General features: G+C 34.5%; 2 pseudogenes across 2 annotated transcripts; both read left to right on the top strand.

Annotated features, from left to right (window-relative positions):
* The first annotated feature begins 247 nt into the window (after positions 1 to 247).
* On the top strand, positions 248 to 16164 carry LOC146899359 (putative methionine--tRNA ligase; annotated as a pseudogene). Its single transcript, XR_015023194.1, has 11 exons — positions 248 to 399; positions 463 to 530; positions 983 to 1109; positions 1441 to 1620; positions 1890 to 1957; positions 2075 to 2203; positions 5210 to 5356; positions 5444 to 5565; positions 15225 to 15480; positions 15578 to 15722; positions 15829 to 16164. The product of XR_015023194.1 is annotated as a putative methionine--tRNA ligase (transcript).
* Positions 5796 to 10178, top strand: LOC146899360 (protein FLC EXPRESSOR-like; annotated as a pseudogene). The gene is made up of 6 exons (XR_015021530.1): positions 5796 to 5828; positions 6149 to 6669; positions 6819 to 7013; positions 7937 to 9126; positions 9230 to 9380; positions 9617 to 10178. The product of XR_015021530.1 is annotated as a protein FLC EXPRESSOR-like (transcript).
* Positions 16165 to 27409: the final 11245 nt, after the last annotated feature.

The following is a 27409-nucleotide window of genomic DNA, read 5'->3' as shown; positions in this document are numbered from 1 at the left end:
ATGTACGTTCTATAAATGCGAGAAAAGCAATCAAATATTTAGTTTTTCCTTCTACTCCTTCATGTAAAGCTTCTTCAATGATAATCTTCTATTATCAAATTACCTTCTGTTCGAGCTTCTAGGTGTTACTAAAAATGGCCATATGTTGCGTACGTGTGCGGGCCGGGTATGGACTAGGTAGCTTGTTGGTAGACAGGTTGTTGGATGGCGGTATATGTTTGGAATTAGTAGTCCTGTTGCGGTAATAATGGGATTTGGAATGTGGTGGCTTCCGGCTTCTCCAAGGTGGATACTTTTACGTGCTATACGGAAAAAGGGGGATCTTCGGACTTTGAAAGACACCGCAATTCGTAGTTTGTGCCGGCTTCAAGGTCCTACATTTCATGATTCTGCTTCTCGGCAAGTAGATGAGATTATGGCAGAAGTTTTCTTATTTATGTGAAGAAAATGATGTTACCTTAGGGGAAATGTTTCGTGGAAAATGTCGGAAGGCCATTGTGATAAGTGCGGGATTGGTCTTGTTTCAACAGGTATTGTAATTGCTCAAGTGAAATAGTGATAATTTTAAGAGTTTCCAACACTTCGGTATATTTAATACTATAACATGCAAGCTGTGACGGATCACGGGGCAACCAAGTGTTCTCTACTACGCCGCATCAATCCTACGGGTGTTATGTTAATTTTAATCAAGGAATAGTATAGCAAATTCGTGTTATCAATTACATATCACCATGGAATGTAATAACACTATGGTAATTTTTCTCTTGAAATATCTCGATTAAATGCTAGTTGCTACAAATGATTAGGAATTACATACATGAGGAATTTGTGAGTATCTTGGACCTATTGATTAACAATTGTCCTGTATGGGAAGTCGAAGATTTATATCTCTTCCTTTCTTCATTATTACCTGTATTTATTAAAGTTTCTTTTATTGCCGCTTCTTGTCATTCTATTTACATGCTAACTTTGTCTTGTAAAGGTCAAGGATATGATTCCATTATTCCCACCGTTCCCGATGATGTAAGTGGCGACTCCCATGATCCAACCAAAAAATTTGCCAACAAAGTTGCCGCATATATGGAGCAATACATAGAGTCAATGGAGAAGGTAGCCGGCACCGTAGGACATGTTCGATCGTGTTTTTTTTTCCTTCTTAATATTGAAATCTGTTTTATTAAACAAATTTGAAAATTTGCTTTCATAACAAAACGAAAGAAAAATATCTGGTAATGTTGGTTTAAAAACGAGATAGAACATTATGCTCTAATTTAGTCCATGTAGCCGATGCAACTTAGTGGGATAAGGCTTGTTGTTGTTGTTGTTGTTGGTTTGAAAACAATTTAAATGGTGAGATAAAAAAAGTTTGTGGTAAATTTGTTGAGATAATGTTTTAGAAAGTGGAGCGTTCTTGCCGATGATGGTGGTGGTGGCATGGCGGCAAAGGGTCCTAGATGACGGTGACGGTGGAGGGTGTCAAACTGCAAGGGTGAAACATGCCGAGCAGTGGAGGTTATTAGGCTGCGACGGTGATATAGGGTCTTATTTTCGGCAGCAATGGTGGGAGGGACCGGCTTCCACGGGTTGTGGTTGTCCGCAAGGATAATGGAGGTGGTAATGACAATGGTGGAGGGTGGTAGTGAATAGTGTCGAGGTGGCGGCTTTCGTGTGGAAGTGAGTGGCAACAAACATTAAAAAATGAGAAGAAAAAAACTAACAACACTAGGCCGGTCATATTTTTTGTTCAAAAAGATAGAAAACAATAATAAGTTGTACGCTTGAATAAGTTTTTTTATAACAAAATTTGTATAAACCGCAATTAAACAAGCTTGTAATCGACCGTAATGCACTTGTTTACTTTGAATATGTGTATTACTACGGTCCGATATTATTTCTTTTTGCAAAACTTGTAAAAATTGCAATGAGCATATCTGGTGAGGGGAATGCATATTTGCGGGTAACTTTGGAATTGCTAAGTTCCCTATTTTTGCCCCCCCCCCCCCCCCCCCCCCGAATTTTATACTATTGATGCTGATGTTAAATGGCGGTGTAACTTGTGCAATAAACTTTGTAGGAAGCCGAGTTTTGGCGTCTTTACAAGCAAAACCAATCTCTCTCGCTCCCTTGTTATGAAAACTGCCGCCGGATTGTGTATCTTCTTGCTTGTTTGTTGGAACCTTTTATGCCATCTTTCGGTCTTGAGGTAATATAACTTCCATACATATTTGTATTCTGTTTTGTTGGTATTTTGATTACTTATTTTGTTAAGATATAGAAAATGGAGGATTTTGTTATGAGTTGAGGAGTTGGTCGTGGGAAATTATTAGTTAATGAGGGGAGGTTTTGGAGTTAGAGAGGGTATGTAACATCCCGCTCGTCGGCCTAATGGCAATTTTACACGATAAATATATCGAGAGGACTCAAATTCATGGAAAAGTTAGTTAATGAAAATAAGTATGATGGAATTTTATTACGGAATGTTACTCGGGCACGAGTTAAGTATCGATTTCATGTTTAACACGCTTAAGACCAAGGGCAATTTGGTAATTGCAAGAGAAAGGATATTTATTTGGTTTATGGCCCAAAATATCTTCACTTTCCTTATTCTTTTTCTTTCCAAGTTTTGGCAAGGCTTTTCTCTTCCTCCCTCTCTATCTCTCACGCCCTCCTCTCCCTCACTCCACCAATCTTTCTCTACTTCTTCTAAACCAAGAATCATGCTATAAAAGATTCATTCAAGATCCTTTGTCACTAAAAGCTTGGATTGGGATTGAGCTTCAATTCTTAGATTCCAAGAGGAGTTAGGGTTTGGTGTGGAATGGAAGTTGAGCTATGTTAAGCCATAATTCTTCATGATCATGAAACAAAGAGAAAGATGTTTTGAAGATGGGATGATGAGCTAAGGCTTTGGAAGTTTGTTGAACCAAGCTAGGGTTTGGTCATGGAAGTGAAGATGATGCATGAGGTTTGGGAATCAAGTTCACAACATGTTAGGTGAGTTCTTAGATAGAACCCACCATTGGGAATATATGTTAATTTGCAAGCAAAACATGTTTTATGTAAGTTAGTGTTCATGAAACTTTAGTACCCCAAAGCCATTCCTCGCTAAATTTATATGTTGAAATTGCCATGATATATGCTTAATTAAGCCTATACAAGTTGTTGGATATGTTTGGTGCATTACGGGGTCAAATTGGACGAGTTTTGGGTCGAAAATGGCAAAAACCCGCGGCCGAAATCACCGAAAACGCAGAATTCGCGGCGGCGCGCTCGACCAAGGGCGCTAGGCGCCCACAAGTCAGGGAGCTAGCGCTAGGCGCCCTCCCTCTCGGCGCCGAGCGCCCCGGACGGGACAACGCTCGCGTTGTTCCGCGTTCGGGTGCTTAGGGGCGATCGCGTGGGGGTCCGTAGCGATCGTTTCGGTGTATTCTTGTCTTGTTTTCACTTGCTTTTCTCTTGGAACATACTTGACTTTATCAAAAACCTATATTTTCTAAATGGCTCGGAACTTGGATCCATGGTAATTTCGGTTATCGGAAATTATGGAAAAAGGCACATAACATCCAATGATCTTGAATCAAAATCATGGCAATCTTAACATGTAAGGCAAGCATGGCTATGAGGGTATAGTATGATAAGAATTGGGTAGCAAGTTATCCATAAGCATGGGAAAACTAGAGCCTCGACATAGTCGTCGAGAATTAGCTAGTTAGCATGAATCCTTAGAATGATAAGACGCGAAGTGTATTCTCTTCGCATATGAACAAGTATGACTTAGCAAGTATAAGCCGTGGATTGATAAGTTATTTCTCTCCACCATGATTAAGTATGTATATGAATAAGTATAATTTACCGCCAATCGGATCGATTAAGGTACCGAGGTAAATAAGCAAGTATGAATATGTTTAACTTATGTACGACAAGACTATGACTAATAAGTGTAGGTGACATGTCTCTTGATATCCACATCGGGGGATACAAGGGGTTCTCATTATGAGAACGATTTAAGCCGTAAGGGACCCGCATGTCACCGAGTAAACAAGACGTAGGTGCTCGTGTCTCTTGTTATCCACGCCGGGGGATACGGGAGGTTCTCGACCTAAGGGGAACGGTTTAAGCCGCAAGGGACCCGCACGACACCGAGGGAGTCCGATGTACGTACATCGGTCATGTATGGGATTGATCTCGGGGTTACTCCACTCGGGACTATCCGTAAAATGAACCAAGATAATGATGTTTGTTCAACGCTAACCAAGTATGACCCCGACTTTATTTATGTTTATGTTGCAAGAAACGAATTTATGTAAGATTATGTTTATGAGCAATAGCACGAGATGCTATTAGACAAGTATAAGATATGAAATAGATCAAGTAAAGAATGTTATGCCGATGACGATCTTAGGTTCCCTAATCGTCCGGTTTAGGATTGTGTCATGAATATGTATGTTAAGTCTTGATGCGTTTAACGTATCTTGAGTTAGCGGCCCTAGGATCCCTTGACCGCCATGACACATATGATGGTAGTAAGCCCATAACAAGTAAGATGATTTTATGACGGTCCTAGTATGCACAACCGTCTAAGCATGCAAGTCCCCACACACGTATAATCAACCGTCGGGTTGTAAAAGTAGACACGTGGCGACCGTAGGTTTCCCTTGAGGTTGCCTATAGCCTAGAATTAGGTGGAACTCACTGAGACATTATGTCTCATCCCAATCCTTATTTGTTTCGGATAAACGGAGTTGGACGTCAAGTTAGTTGCCGGATGGATATTTCAGCAAATGCTCGTTCGTATACGCCGCGGAATGGATATGGATTTTCAAGGATGTATTTGTTATTATATTAGACAAGAGGTGTTGTATCAATTTGTACGAGCGCTTATTGATGTATAATATTCATTCGAAGTTTTTATGTTGTAAATTTTAATGTATCCGGTACTAAAGATAACGCACATGCTAAACTTTCTAGATACGTTTAGTATGGGTGTTACAGGTATCATTGAGTATTTTGTAAATTCGGTGAATAGAGTATTTTGTAAATTCAGTGAATAGAGTAGTGACTTAATTCTACAAGGGGGAACCCTTGGAGGAGAGTTTTCTCTCCTATTCTTTCTTATTTTCTCAATAAAATTGTTCTTTCTTTTGACTTCAATTCTTGGTTCCTATTATATTCCAAGACTTTGATCTTCTCTCGTTTTCTCGGCACAAAGGTATTCAAGCAACTAAAGTTGTACGTGGACACGCATCTTTCACTTTCGATGATAAAGGAGACGTTGATAGAGTAAAAAGACCCCGGGATCTCCTAAGTGCTGGTCATAAAATTGGAACATCAAAGCCATTGTTCGAGGAGCCGGTATGTGGCAATCTTTGAAAATTACTAAAGGGATTGAAGTTGTGTTTTTGCTTTCGAGTCATTGATGTATTCAAAATCCTTTACCGTAAAGATGAAGAAGTAGAAGTCTTCGGGAAGAAGTTTGAAGGAAGTCAAGCCGACAGGGGTTGTTCGTGCGAGAGGCCGAAGCCGCCGAAAATGTTGCCGAGCAATTGAAGAAAACTAAAGTTTCAGGTGTTTATTGCATCCATTTCTAATGCGAGTTTATGTTTTAAATCTTCAACTAAGACGGATGATAAGATATTATCATTATATTTTCATGAAAACATGAATATCTTGACAAAAAAGGGAAAATGTATTTTTTTTAACGGCTTTTTTGCTTCCTTAAGAATATAGCAACTGCCTTTAAGAATATCTCTCACCTCAAAGAATGTGACAACTGGCTATATTCCACAATAAGCTAAATGACACAAACGGTTGGACCTTTTATAATTCCGGTACTCCACTTTAACCGCAATGCATTGCATGTTTAGATATTATATTTTCTAATGTCTTCTATAATCTTATCTTATCTTATCTTAATAATACAAATGCAATACAATCCGCAACCAAACCCTAGCCTTACGGTCCGCCAATTTTACCCGAATACCCTTGCCGGGCTCCAAAATGCATCATTTAAAAAAGCTAATTGACAATCCTACCCTTCTTGAGACACTCAAAATATGTGGGTTCACATTGGTCAAAAATACCACCACATAACCGGCCAATAGGAGATGATGCTCCACGTGACCAATTTATAAAACACGTTTCCTAAGAGGAGAACAACATTTCAATTTCAACATTTCACCACCACCATAATCTACACTCTTCTCTCTCCCGCTGCGACGAACCACGCCTCTGCCTCTCTCATTCCTCGTCCTTCTCCACCTCAACCACCGCCCTCGAAGACCGCATCACCACCCGCCACCGCGAAATCCAAACCCTCTCGCCACAACTCACCCCGCTTTAAAACAAGACCTCACCGCCACTCAACAAGAGCTTCACGGCTCTCCGTCGCTGCCGCCGATGTCAAGCGAACGCGACGCTGTCGCCGAAGTCCGTCGGATCTACGAGAAATCGCTTAAGATGGATGTTGAGGTACGTGCCGTTGCGGCAATGAAGTCCGATCTTGATCGAGGTAAGGGGCGATGTAAGGGAACTTGCAGAGGTAAGGAAGGAGCCGGTGGAACATTTGCAGAGTGTTCGTAGTGAGTTTGCTTTGGCAAGGGAAGATTTGAAGCCATTGCCGGTTATTAAAAGTGATATTGAAGCTTTGCGCCATGAGATTCAACGAGGAAGGTAAAAATTTCATGTTTTTTAGATTTTTGTCTTTGTTATTGGCTTTGAATTGTTATTGATTTGAATTTGAATTCTCTTAATCGATTTGTTTACCCCCTGTTTGGATTTTAACTCAGCTTATTTGCATGCATGATTGCTTATGAAAACGGCTTATAGCTTATATGACAACATCTCGGTCGGTGAGTGGAGATCGTCTCACCAAAGCGACCAAGGTTTTCACCCTTCTTCTCACTTTGGATCTGTTTTTTTTTTCTTTTCCAATTTAAAGATTTCATTTTTATATATTTTTTTTGTGTTGTAGGTGCTAGAACAACTTAGTGGTTAAACTCCAGTGTTCTCCAAAGGTTAGTTATGTAGAAATTTATTAGTGGGTTCTTTCATTTTTTTTTATTATTCCTTGCTCGTTGTTGCATATCATAAAGTTTGCTCTATATGGTCTTGAGGAACAAGGACTTATGCAGAGCTAGGTTGATTTGTGTGATTTAAATTTTTATGAAGTAAAGTCCACTTATCTGTTTTTGCAATTTTGCTTCTTGTCCTTGAAATGACATTGTCGTGCCTTTCTTTTTTGGTTTCATTTTCCCGTATTTATGTTATCTTGCTCTAGGTTCATTCTCCTCATAAATGTTTGATTGCATAGTTGTTAAGGTTTAAAATTCTTGAAACATTATTGGTCCCCGACACTAGACAATCTGCTTCGTGTATGACCCTTCAACCGGTAGTTATGGAATGGATTTCTTTGTTGTTGTGGAGCGCCCCGGATATCGTTAGGTCGTCGCCATAGATGCAAGGCCCGTGTTGGAATTCAACACCGCGTCACAAAAGATGATGCCATGAAGTGGTTCCAAGTGAAATACGAGGGAGTGATCCTTAACAAATCCTAGGCAATTGTTTAGTTAAACTGAGCTCTTTTAAGATTATGTTACCGTTTTTGGCAACTATAGTTTGGTCTCTCTTGGACAATGTCTTAATTATCGGTCGGATTTTGGATCACCGTTTTTATCAAGCCGATTTTGGATCACTGTTTTTATGAAGGGTGGAGGTTCTTCCTACCCTTTGTTCCCTTTTCAATATTCAAAAATCCCCAATTTCTTGAAAATCCCACATTATCGCCGCATCTTTTTGGTGGATTAGAGGAAGGGGTTGCCGTGGTGCACGTCCGCCGTGACAAGAGTAATTGTTCTCGGTCTTTCTTCTATCTATTGGCTTATTTCCATCACTAGGAAAACTTTTTGAGAAGGTATATGTTTCTATCATTTTTATTTAGGAATTTTCATTCTCAAGAATGGATATTGCGCTTGGACATTTATAATTTAGTTATCTGATGACAAATTGTATGAAGGTAGATAGTAATTTTAAAAACTTTGTTGTTTGCTCTCCTTTTCTATTTGTTGATGTTGATATGTTTCTTTGCATTTATACTATTTCACATGCACGGTGCCGGTGAATATTGAAGATGACGACGAAGTGTCCATGTAAAAAATGGTGAAGCCGTGTACATATCATACGAATTTGATATACGAAATGTAGGTAAGAATTTCAGATATGTGTATAATTTTGGTGTCAATCTTTTGATTGTTTCTTCTGTTAGAATTTTATAGCAAAGAGACTATTAGTTGTTAGTCTTTTGGTTACTCTTGAATTTTACGGCAAGCCAAGAATTTTATAGCAAACAACCGAATTTTGTAATTACGTAATCATTCCCTTTCTTGAAACATACTGTTATTTTAGCAATGATAATCCTTTGATTACTCTTTTTGAATGAAATTAATGGTAGTTTATATATATATATATATATAAAAGCCAACGGTTTTCCAACAAGCTATTTTACCTCCTACTTACCATGATTTTGATTGACTTACTTAACATTGGTCATTAACTTCCTTTTTCAAAAAAACATTGACCATTACCTTTATTGTTATACATGCTACAACAAATATAAATGCATTTTGTTCCCCGCATTCGGCAGAGCTAGCAAAATGGCCGATGTCAACAGTGAACGATTTGGCCGAGTCATAAGGAAGATTGTAACATGGGTAGGTGATTCGGCTGCATCACTATGAAGGATGCAATCTAGGGTAAGTAAACTACAGCGATGTTCTCTTCATAAATGATCTTAGTTTGATAGCATCATACCCTTAACTATATTCATAAATGTGCAGCCAAAATTTCTCTCCTTTTGATGTGCTCAATGTGATAGTGCACTAAGATGACATAGGCATGTAATTTTAATAGACACCTTTGGGACCTCATAATTTAATTCTTGGTTTTTTTTGTGTTTACGAATGTTATGTTCATGCGCATGTATTAAGGCCCCTATGCCATTCCTTTAAATTGGTGATACTTGTTTGGTCTGTTTGGCCATTGTCTCAAGTTAGTTTAGCCGCATGCCGAAGTTCGCAGTAGAGAACCTTTGGTATCTTGAGCTCCTTTGAAGCGCATTCATGGCAAACAAAGGTCCGTTTTTGTATACAATTACATTTTTATGTTTTCCTTTCATATTCCTACTATAACGAATATATTACTTCATAAAAATAATTATTCTACTTTTGATTTGTAGGAAAAGCTTCAACGATCTCGAAATATGCAAACATTGTTGGCGTAAAGATTGACTTTCAAATCCGGGGTCGTGTGATTAATCTCCGGACTACTCCGTACCATTTCAATCCAAATGAAGTTGGCGTATGCATATTATCTTGCTTGATGATCGGGTAATTTATGAGCTCTTTTCGAGTTGATAATAGGTATTATAGATCGTTCCACGTATGGGTTTTCTTAACAAAGAATAAGCAAATAGGTTTCGTTTTAATGCAATAATAGGAGCATAAAGAATGAAAGAATGAGTAAATATTTATGTTTAATAGCATCCACTGTGGTTTTGAGTATAACAATGAAAGGCCTGTAAAAATGCGGTTTCTATCATCTAAAAATGCGGTTTATACCACAGGGGGTTAACGACGGAGAAGCAACGAACTACGGAGGCGCGTCGACCGAAATTGCCGTTCGTGCTCCCGTGGTAGATATATAAACTTTTTCTTTTCCCCCAATCCCTGCTATGCGGTAAAGGGTTTAACCTTCACATTGCATTTTTCTCTACGGTAAGTTCTTGTGGGAGGTGATTCGAACAACAAAGACGAAGCTCTTGACGTTACCGAAACCCCAACAAGCAAACAATTGGGAAAAAGGCCAGCTGCAAGTGTGGAGGGCCTCAATTCCCTAACTTTTGAATGCGGACAACTCTCTCGCAACTAAGGAGGCAAAGATAATTGGCATGGAACCGAAGATTCAAAGTAAAGGAATCCATCTCGTCTTGGGTGTTGTGAACTATGAAGTAGCTTTGCTAGCTTATTTTGTTGTTGCACTTTGATGTATGGTTTTCTTTCCCTATGTAATATGAACTATGCAAAGTGCCTTGGTTGGCTTCTTACGTTATTGCACTTTGATGTGTATCTTAATTGTCATACATATATACATTTGTGTCTTTAATTGTGTATTTTTACCTGTTGAAATTCATTAATTTTTATTAAGGCCACCTTCCATTATTTTTCTTCCTCATCAAGAAAATAATGTTCAAATCGTAACAGCCATGGACCGAACTAGATCCGAAATACACCGCCCGAGATTGACGAGTTATATGGACACATATCTTCATAGTGAACCATGGTTATACACACACGTTTTCTTTAATCTATAGCAAGTATATAGGTGTATGAGTGGAGCACATCTTAATATTTTCACCGTCAAACTCAATAAGTGTGTGAAATTAAGAGTTCAAAGTTTTTATAATTTTAAAATCATTGATAGCAGGATGACATTTGCCCATCCAAAAAAATTGATGGCATTTAACATAGTTTTAACTTGAACGCATTTAACATTAATGCGGTTTTGATTTGTTCAAAAAAAACATTGATGGCATTTAAGATACTAAAATATGAATATAGCAAATTACATTCATGATAATCTCATTACAAATTAATCATAAACTTAATTATGAATGTCATAATACTAGTCAATCCACAATTGCCAATGAAAAAAAGCTCCTAAAAGCAGCCACAATTTTTTTTTTAAGCAATGAAGATGTAATCAAAGATTACAATCTTCGAATTCATTCCATAAAAAGATAAAAGTACAAAATAAAGATGAAGATGAGGGGGGACATAAAACCAAAACCCTCCAAAAAGTAAGAGAATCTAAAGTTTGGGAAACCAAGCCTTGTTCCTAGCAAATTCGCCAAAATACGAGGAGGCAAATCATTGTACCGTAAATGTGAAAATAAAGCAAGACCAATGTTAGCTAATACGTACGCACATTTGTTACCCTCTCTATATATATGAGTAACTTGAAATCTCGAAGCTATTCAACAAAAACAAACAGTTATCCCACCTATTTCTTAAGCTCCAAGGAACTATCTTAGGGGACTTGAAAGCTAATTGAACTAGCAGTCTCACCAAAGGCTGTGCTAATGATGCATATGAGCCAGCTCTATGGCTACCATTTCTCCTATTAATTATGCATTCAAAGCCGAACATTAACGAATATTGATAGTAAAGGCACCTAAAAAACCCGAGTCGAATTTGTAAATAAGCCCCATCAAGCCGATCATATAAGTGAAAAAAAGTTAGTCCCTCAAAACTCAAGTCGAAATAGAGGGAATTAGTCTTTGCCATACAAAATTAAAACAATTGTATGAGTAACAATTGAGCACATACCTTAAAAAAATGGAACGATACAAGCCTCTATTGTGAAAGTGATTGACCAAATCCAATAAGTTAAGTTGTATCTGCACACATGTTGAATGGGTTAATTGATGATCCTTTGACATATATAAACTAATGGGTTAATTGAATAAAGCTGTGTTGTGAGTGTAATTTAATAGGCGTTTGCGAAATTGCACTAGCTCTCACAAAAAGTGTTGGACTATATATAAACTAGTGATGAAATGCGAAGCGAGAGATGCATTCATTGATGGTACAATTATATGGAAGAAGAAGAAGCATGATATTCACATTCACGTTACAATAACATTACCAATTCACTTTCATATGTAAAATTCAAAATTTCTCTACCTCTCAATATAATAGTCTTGATTATTTTATGCATAGTTGTCCTTATTTCATGAAAAATCCTACCAAATTAGGACACGTCACCTACATATTTGATAACCTTGTTACATATAACCTATATACACTACTTGTCAAAAAGTGTTGGAATATTTGTAAACAAGCCTATCAAATTAGGACACGTCACTTACATATTTGATAACCTTGTTACATATAACCTATATACACTACTTGTCAAAAAGTGTTGGAATATATGTAAACTAGTGATGAAAAGTAGAAGCGAGAGATGCATTCATTGATAGTACAATTATATGGAAGAAGAAGCGGCATGATATTCACATTGACATTGACATCCCCATACAAACATTACCAATTCACTTCCACTCTCATTCATAACCACAATTATTTCTCTGCTAATTAATCACAAACTTCCCTTTCTTGAAATCTTGTAAACAAATAATTATATGTTGAAAGTAATTTGAAACAAATACAAAATACTTTAAAAATTGTTAACATTCGGGGGCGTAGCCCTTCATATGGGAGGGGTAGCCTTGGCTACCCCAGAAAAAATATTATTCTTTAATTGGTCGGTATGTATTTATATCCGGCTACCCCAAATTATAAACATTGAGCTACCCCAAACAAGTTTAGCTGCAAAAATTAGCATAAATAATAAAGTAAAAATATTACTACAAGATTGATAGATTTATTTGTATTGGTTTGATACTTCCGGTCTCAATAACAACAATAGAGAAATATTTTTTCAACAATAAAAATTATCAAGACAATAGTCATAGACAAATTAAATGGACAATTAGTTTCTTGCAAATAACTTACTTCCTCTGGTCACATTTATAAGTAAAAAACTACTTTTTAGTTTCATTGAATACTCTATGTATTTGGTATATAATATAGATCAAATACATTAGTTATTCAATGAACTTAAAAAATAGTGTTTTGCTTATAAATATGAACGGAGGGAGTATTTATTTAAATTTGAAAAGACATTATTAATCTAATATTAAACAGACATTTATTGATGAAATTGAGTTCTTGAAACGCATTTTATCCAACGTTTCTAGCAATTTTATGTTAAGTTCCTAAGATTTATTAATTTTAGTCCTTAATTTTTTGTTAGAGATTAAATTCAAGACTAAAAACACTTTTTTTTGTAAAATTTTTAAAAAATTGAGACAAAATTGAATAATTTTTTTTAAAGACTAAACCAAAAAAATTATAATTTATGGAACTAAAAGTATATTTCATCCTTAAATTTAATATATTTGATTAAAAAAATCTTCTATATAATTGGCCCCTCGCATAAATTTTCTTCGAGCTTCGCCGCCGTTAACATTGCCAACAAAATGACATAACTTTATGTTTGTACACTTCTAACCGAGACTTTGAATTGCCGAATTGAGTAACTTCTAATTTGATGGAACAATCTTTTACTATCAAAAACCGACGACATCCCGTGTATCATGTTGTACTACTCTCCACCCATATAGGTTCTTTGGGCCTAAAACTATACTTTAAAGGAAAATGTACAGGCTATTTTGTTCATTTTAATAGTAAAAGCAAAACTAGATAACTCCTCCAAGCAACAACCAAATTGGAACAAACTAAGATATACCCTTCTTTAATATTGTACTTTAGTAGTAATTTAACTAAAATTACATTCATAAATGAAACACTAATATTTCACAATTTTCTCTTATAACAATGACACATTCATCACAACTCACACCTACATTTTTACTTTGATTAGGCAAGGAGGGAAAAGAAAAAACACAAAAAAAAAGAAAGTTAAGACTCTTAATTTTGGAAACTTGAATAATATGTATTTAATATGAAATTAATTACAAAGTTAAAAAAAGAAACCATATATTTTGTATTCTATCACCCCAAACAGAACAAAAAACTACAGCCCATAGTAACCATTCTTTGTGAGTACGTAATGCCATTGCCATTTTTCAATATTCCAAAGCATGGCCATCACAACTCATCGATTATTTACAATATTTACGAACATCATTCTACTCGTGATAGCAATACTACTAGTAATGCCGGTTGTCGGAGTTTTCTTTATAGTAATTTATTCTCGATTCATCACTCACAACTTAAGACTCGACATCCGCCGTTGGTTTCAAGGTCGGAGGTTCCTCACTCCCAACAACGATGTGGAGTCCCAATCAACATCAAGAGTGAGGAGAGTCACATGCACACACATCGAGGGCTTAGAAAAGTCCGTTATAAACGCCATTCCTAAAGACATCTACGCTAAATCTAAAGGGAGAGGAATCACATTGTGATTTGCACGGTTGTTTGGATGAATTTGAAGAGAGTGATCATATTCGCAAGTAAAGAACAAGCAAGTGATTCAAAGAGAATATGTTTTTCTAATGAATCGACATGAACATTGGTGACGGTACCATAACATTCAAAATTCTACAAGGCTCCAAGGATTTTTTTTTTTTTTTTAAATCTTTACTTGTCTTGTGAACCTTACACGAGGATTCATGAATGACGCATAAGGGTCTATCAATCCTCATGTCTACAAACCATAATCTGTTAAAGTTCACCTAATTTTCTAGGTGAAACCCTTTTCAATATTTGTCAAACTAAAGCCTTAAAGTAGGGTTTTTTTATGGTATTGGTCAAACCAAAAAGCAAAAAAACGAAATCAAAACCATAAACAAAAGATTTAAAATCAAAACAAATTTGAGATCCAAAATTAGAGAAGATGAAATTGAGACTTACTACAATCGAAATCTCAATTGATTTCTGGTTTCATTCCATTGGTTTGAAGAGTTCGACGGGCTCTTCGTAAATACGAGATGGTGATAAGACGGGTTACGGGTAAAGATGAAGGTGGGCCGTGATCCGTTCGACGGAGAGAACAATCGAGAACGAGTGAGACGATGAGTTCGATTAAGGGCTGTGAGGCGGAGAGAGATGGATGGTGAATGTGATTCGTGAGGAGATGAGTGAGGTGAAGGGTTGATGGGTCGACAGAGTGAGGTGAAAGGGTTGATGTCGGAGAAAAAATTGATGAACAACGGTGGAGAGAGTGTTCGGAGTGTTTGTGAGAGAGAGTGAGTTTTGGACGGTGGGAGAAGCTTCACTTTTGGATAAGGAAGGAGAGAGAGAGAGTGAGTTATGTGTTATATTTTTTGTGCGCCAAAATGAAAAAAAAATATATGCCCTTTTTTAATTTTCATAAAGACCAAACATAGCGTTTGTGAAAGCGCTATTTATACCCTCCAACAATAGCGTTTTCTAAAAAGCGCTATTAGTGTGAACGAGAATAATAGCGCTTATAGAAAAGCGCTATCTAACCCGATTTTTCACAAGTTTTTCTTAGCGCTTTATGAGAAGTGCTATAACGAGTCTATGATTTACATTTTTAATAGCATTTATCCGTAAACACTATTAAAATTGTGCTATTGAAAGCCAAAATTGTGGTAGTGTTTCAAGGTTGCTTATATTGATTAGGGCTGTTGTTTGCAACGGATGGAACCGAGAAGAAAAAACCGGCGGCAAAAGCATCATCAAGTGGAGCCAAAAACAAGGCCGCCTTCTTGAACCGTAAATTACCATCACAAGGCTTGATATTCGAGTTGGTCTCATAAAGAAGGCTGAAAAGCATCCCGATGCGGATTCACCGTATGTTGAAGAGATTGATGTCGGTGAAGAACGGACAAGAACCGTTGTCGATGGACTTGTCAAGTATATACCACTTGATGAAATGTAGGTTTGTGTTTGGTTCGATGTCTACATGCTATTTTAAATTACTAGCCGTGATGCTAATGTTTTGTCTGTTGATTAATGAATACTCATTACTTTTTCGGAATCGAAAGGTCCGTGTTCTTTGCAACCTAAAACCAAGAACCATGAGGGGCATCAAATCCCAAGCAATGGTTCTTGCCGCTTCCAACGCTCGATCACACCAATGTAAGGAAGAACACAATTCATTTTCCCTTACAACTAGGGGTTGGATCGAGCTTGTTATCATTTTAAATTACACAATGGTGCTACCGTAGTAGTATGCCGAATGTTATGATTGTAAAGATGTAGTATGATTGTTGTGCACCTTTAGGTATCACATTCCCGGGGTATGAAGGCAATCCGGATGAACTCTTGGATCCAAAGAAGAAAGTTTGGGAGACATTTCAAGTCGATCTCGCACACGAATGAGAAGCGAGAGGCATGCTACAAAGACATTCCACCGACCACATCAGCCGGCATTTGCACGGTTCCATCCATAGGCAATGGGACCATACGGTAGACAAACATCAAATATTAGTGTTCATAGAGATGCAATTTTAAAAGGAAAAGAAAGCATATTTTAGCCCTTACAATCGACTATCGGATTTGTCGATTTTTCATGTTGCCATAATTGTAGAATTTACATACATTGTGTAATTTGACTTACTTTTTGCCAAGTGCCGGCTATAGTCGCTCAAACACTCTCTTTTGGGTACTTGCTTTTCCATTGGTCCACATCATTTAAATTAAAACCTTATGTAACGTGCAACCGGATGATATTTATTATAATTTTCAATATAAAATTTTTTAATTAATTTTTCTTCTCCACTTCGTTAAGAAAAAGAACTTTCTTCTCCACTTAACCCTCAACCTCTCAAATCACTTGTTCACATACCAAGCGGCGACAACTTGTCTTTATCATCAAGCTCAACAAAATCGTGGAAAGTGAACCGAAAGGCTAAGATCCTTTGCACTATGGACATATCATAACATGCATATCTTGTATGATGTCAAAGCAACGAGAACACAAAATCGAGGTTGGGTGTGGAGTTATTTTCTCGCGAGAGAGACCTTTTTTGATATCAAATAACTCAATTTTTTTAATATTAAAAAATATAAAGGAACCCATATGTAATAAAGAAGCATCGAGGTCGTGTGATGTACTCGTACGTTTTGGAGAAGAAGATTTGTTGGTGATTCTTTCATGTAATAATGATTTTTCTTTCTTCAATTTTTTTTAGGAACAATGAGTTTCTCTTCCATTAATTGAAACACAACGAGGTCGTGTGGTGTATGTGTTTGAGTAGGAGATTGGTGACTCTTCGGATCTGTTGATGTATATTTGAGAAAGACAAAGAAGAATCCATTTGATGTCTGTTGAATCCATTGCGAAGGATGTGTTTTTTTATTTTTTTATTTTTCAATTAAAGGACTCTAAACCGGTAGAACCGGTGAGCGAGGTTAGCGATTTAGTATTTTTTAAAAAGTAAGCCACGTGGCCTAGTAGATGAGAAAGTACCCAAAAGAGAGTGCTTGAGCAACTGTAGCTAGCATTGCTCTACCATCAAATATTCTAATCGCATATTTTAGACGAGCTGGTGCCAAGTGCCAACTTGTTACCATCTTGATTAAATTTTAATTTGAACTTCGGATTTTTCTTTGTAAGCTAGCCTATATTATTGACGAGTTGATACTGTGTTGTTGGGGTTACATTTTACTATTGGGGTTCCATTTAAGTTGAAAAAGCTAATTCATTTCAATACTAGAAGCCTCCTCATCTATATCTACCACCCTCAGAACTTCTAAAAATCCTAAAATATTCCCGTAATCATTCAAGTTGAAAAAACTAAAATTACTTGGTAGTAAAATATCCAACCTTTGGAAGTCAATTTTTTGGAATAATTATATTGTAAACCTTTGAAAAAAGAAACTTTTGGAATGAATTGGTGTATTGGATTAGGATTTTGAAGGACAATTTTTGTTTAAAAAAGTCTCAATGATTTTAAAAGATTTTGTATGATTTTAATGACTTTCATGATTTTAAAAGACAATCGGGATTTTCAATTTGGATTTCAATGGATTTACATCATAAGATTTTAATGGATTTTAAAGGATTTTATGGATTCAAAAGATTTTATGAATTTTAAGGACTCATTGAAAAGAAATGATTACAACACACTCTCTATCATAATATTTTGAATACATACTCTTTTTTTTTATGAGAGATAGAGAGGGGGAAGAGAAGAGGGAGGGAAGGGAGAAAAGAGAGGAGATAGAGGGAGAAGATATATATATATATATAGAGAGAGAGAGAGAGAGAGAGAGAGAGAGAGAAGGGAGAGAGGGGAGAAAAGAGAAAGGAGAGAGAGAAGGGAGAAGAGAGAGACGAAGAGAGAAGGGAGAGAGAGAGAGAGAGAGAGGGAGAAGAGATATATATATATATATATATATATAGAGAGAGAGAGAGAGAGAGAGAGAGAGAAGGGAGAAAAGAGAGAGGAGAGGAGGGAGAGAGAGGGGAGAAGTGAGAGAGACGAAGAGAGAAGGGAGCAGAGAGAGAGGAGGGAGAAAAGAGAGGAGAGAGAAGGAAGAAGGGATAAGAAAGAGATAGTAAAAACTTTTAAAGAAAAACAATCCCAAGAAATCTTATATCTTCGTGAAAGACTTTTTTTTGTTAAAATTTCACTAGTCAATCTCACCAAATCCATCAAAATCTAATTTATTAAACAATCCTTTGAAATTTGAATGATTTTGAATACCATGAGATTTTTTTAAGTGATGAAAAGTCTTGATTGAATACCTCAAGACTTTTTTAAAATGACAAAGAATCTTGATTGAATACCACAAGACTTTTTTAAATTGCAAAGAGTCTTGATTGAATACCACGCGACTTTTTCATAATTAAAAAGTCTTTTAAAATCCCTTAGAATCCTAATCCAATACATCCCTGAGTTTCGAAAGTTTTCGGATGTTCGGGATTTGCCTTTGAAACTTTTAAGCATTTGGAATAATTGTTTTACAAAACTCTCGAATTGTCTTATATCAAGGGTTATCGGCTTTCAATTCTTTTACAAAACTCCCAACTTGTAAATAGAAAAATGCTAGATACAAAACTCCCTACTTGTAAATAGAAAAATGCTAGATCTTGCAAAAAGAAGAAAGAAAAAAAAAGTTTCGCAAAACATTACTATAGACAGATGCAACTGTAGATGATGTTTTCATTTATACTTCCATTGCCCGTGTTTTCCGCTAAGTAATGCTCATAATTCATTTGGGATGAGTTTGTGATCATAGTATTCGTTGTAAATAGTACCTTTCTAATTTATTAAGATGACAAAATTGAAATAAATGATAATTGAGAATGTAGGGTATGGGTGAAGTGGTGATTAGTATATTTCATTCAGTATTAAAGAAAAAAAATTATAATTTTAAAGATGCCTAACTCTCAACACCTTCCTCCCCAAAAATTTATCGATTTAGATATAATTGTCAGTTCATGCAACAACCTCATCCATACTTCAATCCATGCCGTAAAACCACATCCATACTTCAATCCATGTCATAAAACCTCTCCTACTTTTTTAGACAACAACAAATACAATATTTGACCATGATGATTTGGAGGAGGAGATTTCATCACCACCATCGACATTGCTCCTGCTCTTTCTCGGTTGTCGGCACTTTTGCATTTGGTTTGAGATTTAAAAAGGAAGATAGATAGATCCACTCGTAATTACTACAACCGTGTTCTCAAGTGTGTTTTAATTTCGCAAATAAGATGCGTGTTAGTTAAAAACAAGGAGTGTTTATGTCCTATCACGATAAAAAATAAGATCTTGTGTCTTTTTTCCATAAAATAGTGAGTTTTTTTTTCACGTTGAAAAACAAGGTTTTTGGTATTTTCAACTCGCCTTCTCTCGTTTCAATCGTCTTGTCTTCAATGCAACGCCTTTTTTATTTCTCCTCCATAACACAGATATGAGGTGGTGGTAATTGTGAGGTGTGGCAAAGCCGTAAGGTTTCACAAATTGAGACCGTTGTTTATCTTCAAGGGGGTCGGTATGTGAAGATAGAATTGTGGGTGCATAATTGTGATTTGTTATTTGCTGCTCCTTGTTTCAAAATACATGTCCAATGTTTGCAATGTGCACTATTCACTTGACTTACTTTGACCATACTTTTTAACTAATGAATAAATACAAATATTAGCATGTAAGATGTTGTTTGATTTGTCTCGACAAATATTTTCAAAATATTAAATTTTTATAATTTTTTACTTTAGATAATTAAAGATATTAATGATCAAAATTATGCATTGACATATGTGAAGTGGTTGACTTGGACATGTATTTTGAAACGGAAGGAGTACCAAAGTGCAAGCTATGGTGGAGTTTTCATTGTTGTTGCTTCTTCGTCAATGTATGAATACTGGATTATGTTTGACGAAGAAGAAAATGATAGAAGATGATGAAGCTTGTTGGAATTTGTGTGGCGAGTTGGATGATGTGAATGACACGTGGAAGTCCACATTATTTAATGTGGCTACATGAAATCCCAATAACGCTTCCACTTGACTTTTCCGTCACGATATTAATCAAATCAATAGATCGTTAAAGAATGAATCACTAATTTAACTAATTAATTAAAGTCGATAACTACTTGTTTTTTAACCAAACCAAAGTTAACTCATATGTTTATCCGGCAAAATCATGATACAATTTGAGGAACACATGAAAGTCGATGTGATTAACATAATAGAAAGACATCCTTGCTAAAATATGAGTACCGGCTTGTCGCCCAACGAACACGACCTGCAAATTATTGTGGCTTATAAGAATAACTATTCAATCATTTATAATGGAGTTTTATTCTAAACTATTTGATTTACCAAAGTGAATGTCATCCACTTTTCTTTTCTTTTTGCAATCTAATGCAAAAATAACATTTGTGATGCTTGTTACCAAAATCCACCGAAGTGTATTATACAATCCCCATGCTTGACGCAACACCGTTTGAAGATTCATATGACCTCAAATTGTCTTTGCCATTACAAAATGACATTGATCACCTCTAACACACATTTTAATGTCGTAGCAAGTCTGTTGTTGGAACGTGGATCCATCTACATTGAGTTTAAAAATCCCACATGTGGAGGTATCCAATTGGTGTTAGATAAATGAGTCAATGTTTGGTTTGAGTTGTACTAGCTTGGAAACCGTGCCAAGCACGGGCTAGAATTACGACTATTTTTTTATTTTATAAAATCTAATTAAGTAGCAAATTCATTATTTTATACGCAAAATATATAAATAGAATGCATCGTTATCGTATTTTCGATTGCACATTATACATAAATATCAACGCATATATAGTTATTTGAATTTTTGTATCGTTAAATAGGAATGATTTAATGGATGTAACGTCGAAATATTAGTATTTAATGCCAGAATATTTTACACGGATGACTAAAATTAATCACGGAGACATTAGTTTTTTTTTTTTTTTATGTTCTCGTATGTAACTCGGGGTTGGAGTCTCGAGGCCTAGCACTTGCATATACAATTAATTGTCCATACTCAACGAATCGTATCTACCGCATTCTCTTATACATAGTTTCTTTCAAATTCCATGATTTCTATAGTGGATACCCTTATATATACCAAGTTAATATCATGCATAGTACACTTGATTCATCTTAACATCCAACACGAATTTGTAATTATACGATCGTGTAACAAATAAGTATAACAAACAACGACAAAGACACCAACTATCTATCACATTTTTTAACTAAGCATATTATAAAATAACCCATCAACAAAAACACAACAGAAAAGGCTTGAAAAAGGGACTGCAAAATTGTCCCGTGCATGAACATAGACATAGGTGCTCCAAAGAACAAAGAAAAAAAAAGACGATATACGGCAGATTGTATAAAAAATGAAGCGAGAACATATAGTTGATAATATGGTCATTGAAAGAGTACGGCTTACATTAGGAAAAATGAGAAAGATCAAAAGCATATTTACATTATAAATAAAATTAAATTAAGTATGAGAATATTGGAGTTGCTCTATCGTATAATAGAAAAACGAAGTCTCGGTAGATAAACACTTTGTACGCCACTATTCTCGTCTGATTTGCAAACCGAATCGAATCGATATATTCCTTTTTGTCTACTGGAACCAATGATAGAAGAAATTCATTTACGTGCTCAACTGCGTCCAGTGTGGAAGAAAGTATCCCCCGCTCTTGGAAAAATCCAAGATCTTCATGTTTTGCAATGAAAAAAAAAATCTTAATATTTATAGGGAACATTTACTTTTGTTATGATGAATTGACAAAATACATGTTTATTACCTAAAAATCTTCAACTCCTTCAACAAAACCACATAATTAATGATAATTCATTCCTATTTTTTATACTTTCACGGACAAAACACACACTACATATTTTTCACCTTAATGTTTCTCCCATGTTCAATTTTCTTCTTATTCATATTTGTTTTATTTTTCTATCTAGTTTCCTTTCTCTATTCTCGTGGATGAAAGGAATATAAATTTCCCTTCATGAAATCACCACCAATCAACCTTTTTGAACATGTTGTACCTAATTTTGACCTTATTTGACTATGTTACATAATTATGGACGCAGATAGTCACACAATTGATTATGATATGTTAATGTGTCAAATGTGAGTTAACGTTATATATTGGATAGAAGAGTAGATTTTGAACAACATATATAAGTGAGATTACCGAAATACATAATGTCTTAAGGTTTTATGTAAAGATGTGGTGTCAATCTCACTTGTATGGTTGTTAGTGATGTAATACGATCATCCAACCCGGTGACGACTCACCCGAAAATCCCAACATTATGATAATATATTTTGGTATTTTCAGTTGTCAATTGTTTATTTTTTTTTATCTTAAACTTTAGTTATTGGATGTCATTCTCTTTCATGCTATATTTTTTTTTTGTTATTCAAACTCCTTCACTTTTATTCTTTGGTGAGATTTGACAATGGAAAAAAGCATATGTGTATTGTTGATTTTTCAAAGTAAATACTTATTAGAAATTTTAAAATAACGTGGTGTCTTTTTAGTTAGTCTAATATTTTGGTTAAATAATTACTAAAAGATGTCCAACTCCTTAATTGAACCAATTAAATTATCGACAATTCACTATATTCCTTATTCTCCCACAAAAGCACACAATCTTTTTTCCTTATCATTTCTCTCATGTTAAAATTATTTTTTATTTTTTTCCTTTTCTAATTTATTTCGTAACTTCTCATGAAAGAAAGGAACATAAACCTCCTTCCATTAAATCACCACCAACTCACCATTTTTACCATGATATGTCTTCATCTAATTTTATTTAGCTCGTTACCAAATCACAAATGCGGAGACTCTCACACTTAAAAGGAGAGATGTTAACATGTCTTATATGAATTAAAGTTTCAAATTCGATTCAAGAGAATATAATGACAAACATATAAGTGAGATAACCCATAAATCCAATGCCTTTAAGATTTGGATGAAGATATGATGTTAATCTCACTTGAGTAGTTGCTCTTAGTCTAATGTGATTATCCAACTCGGTTTACGCTCTCGCGAAAGTCCTAACATTATGATGAACTCGTTTTCTTCGATTTTGGATTTCATTTGCTTAATCCTTTATTTATCATGAAAGAAAGGGATAAAAACTCTTTGTATAAAGCTACCATCAACCCACCTTTTTTAGCATGTCGTGCATCCGTCTAACTTTATTTTATCATGTCTCTATATCCCGGATACAAAGAGTCTCAAACTTAACGGAGATATGTCAATGTGTCAAGTGTAAGTTAAAGTTCTATATTGGATGCTAAAGTAGATGTTACATCTAAGTTGGATGACCAATATACATGATGACTTAAGGTTTTGGTTCATTATACGGTGTCATTTTTTCAACTCCTTCAAAAATTCCACAAAATTATCAACAACTTTTGGACAATATGTTTGACCGAGCAATCCCAATTAGCATGAACAATTAAACCAACAAACTCTTTTAGTAAAAAATCAAGATGAGAGATGGTTTTGGTATAAGGGATATTTCATTTGTCATTATTAATTTGAAATAAAAATTCATTTTCTTGTTCCTTGCGATTTTCCAACTTAAGGGTTTAATCTAGTAGTATAATGACAAATTTTGAATTTCAAGATTCAAAGTTTCGAACTCAGCTAGTATCCTTGGAGATAAGTAAACATAAATATATTTGTGAGTGTTCTTTTAACTCTAAGACTATCCACAATGGTGGGTGTTTCACCTATTTAACACCATAATAAATAAGTACCCACATTGTGGAGCAAATAAATAAGGTGCTTGTAGAGAAGGGTGGCTATAGAAGCACCCTATATCTCTTCACTTTTGTGAGGGACACCTAAATAAATTGAATAAAAAAAATTGTTGAAAATTCGAAAAATTGAAATTCACAAAATCATCGAGTTATTGCTACAATTTAATTTTGGATATCATTCAATTCTCCTTTTAAATTGTGTTTGTTATTATTATTTCTTAAAAAAAAGTTCATTTAGAATATGTCAAAGAGACTTTAGGGTGTGTTTATTTCAAGGTTTGTATATGATTTATGGGAACGTGATATTAGAAATGCAACATTCCCAAGTTTGTTTCAAGTTTTGAAAATGTGTTCCCATGAATGTTATATTCTCAAGAATGTTATTTACACATATTTTCTTCTATTGTTATTCTCATGCTTAAAGGATGGGAATCTAAAATTTCCATGGTAATAAATCTCAACTTGATATAAATTCTTACTACCATTAACATTTATTTTTATTTTTTAATTAATTAATTTCTAAAATATTCCGGGAAATCTAAATTTTTACCAAACAAATGGGTACGAATGTCCTTTCAAGAAATGTAATTTCTTGCCTTGAAACAAACACACCCTTAATTTTTCATAAAATAAATTGAGGCTTTTCAAAGACTACTATCATAATCTACAATTTACAATTTAAAAAAAATTGTTTTTTTATTATAATTTTTTTAGGTGAGTTAAACTCGGAGGACACATCAAGATCAAGATATGCCTCATGATTCAATGAGCACTTACAAAGTTACTCCCTATCAAAGCGATCATCACGCAAATAGTGGGGATTGAATCCACACCCTTGAGGTTGAGTTAGCTCATTATTAGCCGAGCCAACCTTGATTAGGAACGTTATTATTAGAATTAATAGCAGAAATAGTGAATCAAAACATGATATCATATAATGGTATCATTTAAATAGCATTTTTTTTTCATCTCGTAGGAGTCAAATTAGTGTAATTGTATTAGATTAAATGTGTAGGAGTCAAATTAGTCATCCACAAATAAAAAGACTGATTTAGTGTCCCTTACAAAATCAAATAAAGATAATTTAGTCTTTGAATCAATTTCTATCAATGAACCTTTCAAGTATATTGTTAATTTGACTAAGTGGCATTAACCGTGTCGGTTAAGTGCTAACATTACATTAAAAGAATTTTTAAGGGAACAAATTAATCTCTCATTAAAAAAAAGTTAAATAAGTAAAAACTCTAACGGTTACACAATAAGAACATTGAAGACATAAAGAGAATGAATGAACCGTTTATTCTAAAAACGAGAGAATGAGTTAAGAAATTGAAAACCATAAACATACAATCTTCTATTTCGGTTTTCTACATCTCGTTTCAAGCTTTCATGTTCTTCGTCACTCTTCAGTTTTCGGTTAGTATCGGCAACGTCGACATGTGTTTTGTTCGGTGAAGATGACAAAAAAAAGTAAAAGTACCAATTTGTTATCTTAAAATATACTCCCTCCGTTTTAAAATGAGTGTCGCTTTAACCAAAAAAATTTGTTTCAAAATTAATGTCGCTTTACATTTCCGATACAACTTTAATTTTTTTCTTCCAACTTTACCCTCTCCAACTTTTCTCTCACACAATTTTCAATGTAACTTTAAGTTTGTCTTTTTCTTATAAAGTAAGGGCAATTTAGTAAAAGTGTTATGTCTAATGATTATTTCATTCCATTCCTTAACCCGTGTGCAATGGCCTAAAACGACACTCATTTTGAAACAGAGGGAGTAAGAAATTGAATTATTTATTTATCTTTGTAAAGAAGCAATCGAAAAATAATGATGATTTTTTTAAGGGGACTAAATTGCCCTAAATTTTTTTAGAAGGGATCCAAGTGTTTCTTATTTTTTAAACAATGCACGTGATTGTCAATAAGACTATTGGGCCGCCACATATGCCAATCACTATTCAAAGATAGAAATAAAAAATCAGTTGAAAAAAGTATCAACGGATGGACTAAATAAATTGTCTCTATTGTGTGATGAAGTTTTATTGTCAATAAATATATAATAAATCATTATTAATATTTCTATATAATAAAAAGAACGAAAAAAATATCTGGCTAGATGAAATACAATTTTTTTATTAAAGGATTCTTTTGACTGATAATTTATTTAAAAACATACATAATCGATGATTTTATGTTCAATGTATAATAATTTACATAATTAAACCAATCTTCCCGCCTTAAAAAAATTCTGATTTTATTTTGAATATATTAAACAAAAATAACAATTGGCGAACTCTCCCTTAAAAGATAGGTTTGAATTGTAACAAAAAAAAAGATAGGTTTGAATCAGATGAAAGATAATTTTCTTTATGAGTGTATGTTTTTAATTTATTTTTCTACAATGACAATAAACTACTCAATCAAATAATTCTGAATTTTTAGCATTTATTAATTGAATTTTTTTAATGATTGAATCAATAGTAGTTTAATGCACATAATTATAATCAAGAAAATGATTGTGATACTTAAAACTTTCTATATATGGATTGCAGTGGTAAATATTTCTTCATTGAATCAAACATAGATCAAAATAACCATAGAACAAATATTTTATCAACCTAATTTAAAAGTTGGGGTAAGTTCATTATACTTTTTTGTGTGTGATCCAGAGTTTATTGATATCAACGGTATCATTTTTTTATTGAATTTTAGTTTGCCATATTGTGAATGTAGATTGTGTGAAAACTGAGAAAATTCAACCGAAACTTGGATATGATTTTGATGTAAGAAAAAAAATTATAAAAATTATTCATTCTCTATTTGGATTATCTTTTATAACAACGGGACTCTTGGACATAAGAGTATGCATATGCTTCATCATTCAACATGTCTAAATTTTTTTTCCCGCTTCATATTATCTCGAAATCTCGAAACATTAAACCCCTTGTCTAAATTTATAGTCCTTGACCAAAGTAGGATATTTAGAAATAGTATAACAATAATACAAAAGAGAAAACAAAACATTTTTTTCTCTTGAACTCAAAAGGGAAAATAAAAAATGTATTTGTTGTTCAAATGAATCACACTTTTCTATCAAAGCTTTAGAATTTAAAGGGCTAAAAAAAAATATCAAAAACACTACATCAAATGAACATTCTTTATATGATCTATGCTTTTGAATATTTGACTACATCTCATGACGAATATTTGAATCGGCAAGATGTACACACATGAAAAAACAAAACTTGCCCCCATGGAACGACAGATCCACCTCATAAGGAAAACCTTGACTTAGATAATTCATCGCTAAAAGACATGAGATGGAAAATCAAAATAGGAGAATCTTGTGGCATTGTAATAGAAAATTAATGATGTAAGCGTAAAGCGAGATGTATAACATAATAAAAAGAAGACTCGCATATAAGAGTAAGAATTATTTGATCGTATTGATTTTGAGATGACAAAATGTAGAGTTATATAGCATCACCGACGCTACAATTTAGGAGTTGATTAAGAAAGACAATAAACGCGTGGTGGTGCCGGAAAAGAAACAACATTTGTTTATAAAAGAG

This window comes from Medicago sativa, chromosome 8 (assembly GCF_051527215.1).
Source record: "Medicago sativa cultivar Bolivia chromosome 8, Bolivia_mono, whole genome shotgun sequence".
Lineage (NCBI taxonomy): Eukaryota > Viridiplantae > Streptophyta > Magnoliopsida > Fabales > Fabaceae > Medicago > Medicago sativa.
Note: the sequence above shows the minus strand (reverse complement) of the source record. Positions and strands in the feature narration are given on the sequence as shown.